At 38.6% G+C, this 1,822-nt stretch overlaps 1 pseudogene; it reads right to left on the bottom strand.

Moving 5' to 3' along the window:
* Positions 1-480: 480 nt before the first annotated feature.
* On the bottom strand, positions 481-1,488 carry LOC138814305 (transcription factor Spi-C pseudogene; annotated as a pseudogene).
* Between the last annotated feature and the right edge of the window lie 334 nt (positions 1,489-1,822).

Raw genomic sequence — 1,822 nt, forward strand, 5'->3', positions numbered from 1 at the left:
TTGGGCTGAAGAACTGAGGGATAGCGCCCAAGCCCAGAGTCCAAGCTCCCCACCACTGACAAAAAAAAAAAAAAGAGTATATTCTGATATAATCATGTGTTCACATTTAATCATTTCCTTTGGATCTTTTCATCTTTGGCCATCAATATAATAATATTCTTTGACAAACTTAGAGCCCACATAACTCTGAGGATGTAATATATAATACTTTTTAAAAGAGTTACAATTTAGTTTTTAATATTTTGTTCCACAGTTGGCTGAATTCTTTTGTTTAAATTTATTGTATTGTAAAGATACTGTACAGAGGGGTTACAGTTACATGAGTAAGGTAAGGAGTACCTTTCCTATGTAGCATTGTTACCCCCTCCTTTGTTTTGCCCTACCATCCCTTCCTTCCCTACCTCCTAACTGCTCCCTCTCCCACCCCGATGTTGTCAAGTTTTTTTTCATAGTTTCTTGTACACTCATTACTACAATGGGTCAACCTGTATTCTTGATGTGGAACTTATGAATATGGAAGGTGAGATGTGCTTGTTTCAAGTAAAACAATCCTGAAGTCTGTAGCATTTTCTGAAATGGCAGGAAATGGCAGAGTACAGTTAGCATACTGGGTAGTTTAGTCTGGTAATTGGCAGAGACATAGCTGCAACTGACATGCCAGTTATTTAAACAGAGATATTTTTGACTCGGTTGGACAACCTATGAGTAGAACATCTCTTTCCCCAAAAAAGGAGATAGTAAAAGTGTCTAGAGAATGTTATCTCTGAACTGGTATGTGAGTTTTCTCCGGATTTTAATAATTTCTCCGATCCATGCATAATTCCTCAAGGCTCTGGCCATTTTCTGATGGGTCATGTTGCCTTTCCTTTCCTTTCCCCCCAAGGCCAAGTGTTTCTTTGTTTTTGCATATAAAGTGAAAGATCCCTAAAATGACATCTTAGGATTTCACAAGGATTTGTGAAGGTTTGCAAATAATCTCAGTTTCTTCCTGCCTTTTCCTCCTTTTTGTTGGAAAACATCAGGTGGTACCAACTGGTTTTCAGTTATATTCTGCAGCGATGGATAAATATTTCCTTCAAAATGTAAGTCAGCCCCACCGTTGATGACCGATCTCCAGTTGTGCCAGGCTGCTCCGTAGGTGAGATGGTAGGAATTCCAAAGCAGTTGGAGTATCCTCTGATTTGAGGACAGCAGTTAAATAGAGGCTGGTAATTTCTGTGATGGGAGGAATACTGGAGATCCCCAGTTGAATGTTTCCTCCCTCTCTATGTTAAAAGTATCTTCAAATTCTTGACCCAGGTTATTTTGCTCAAGCAATCATGCTTCACTAATGAGTGAATGAGCCTTACACTGGGACTGAACGCGAGTGGTAAAGCAATGGCCTGATATACACAAGACCCTGAGTTTGATCACCAGCACTATTTGAATTACCTGATTATCCAAGTTGGAAGTTGGTTTCCTCTGTGTGCCCTCCTCTGAATGGCTCATATCACAACCTTCTAAAACATTTTTCCTAAAATCAGGAAGAAGGTGAGGTTGTCCCTTCTCCCTGTTCTCTCATTGTAGTATTTGAATTTCAAGTCATGGTAATAATGCAGGAAACATAAATAAACCAGATATAAATAGAAAAAGAAGCAATTAAACTATTTGCATTTAGAAGATATGCTCATATGCTTAAAGGACCCAACTGACTGCAAAAGAAGACTCCTTGATATGATTAAATTTCAGCAGAATATTGGATACAAAACCAAAATCCAAAAATCCCAAGACAGGAAAAAGGAGTTCAGCTTAACACCTACAAGGTTGACCTCAATAATGTCAA

This window comes from Dipodomys merriami, unplaced genomic scaffold (genome assembly GCF_024711535.1).
Source record: "Dipodomys merriami isolate MVZ:Mamm:240054 unplaced genomic scaffold, mDipMer1.0.p SCAF_6, whole genome shotgun sequence".
NCBI classification, from domain to species: domain Eukaryota; kingdom Metazoa; phylum Chordata; class Mammalia; order Rodentia; family Heteromyidae; genus Dipodomys; species Dipodomys merriami.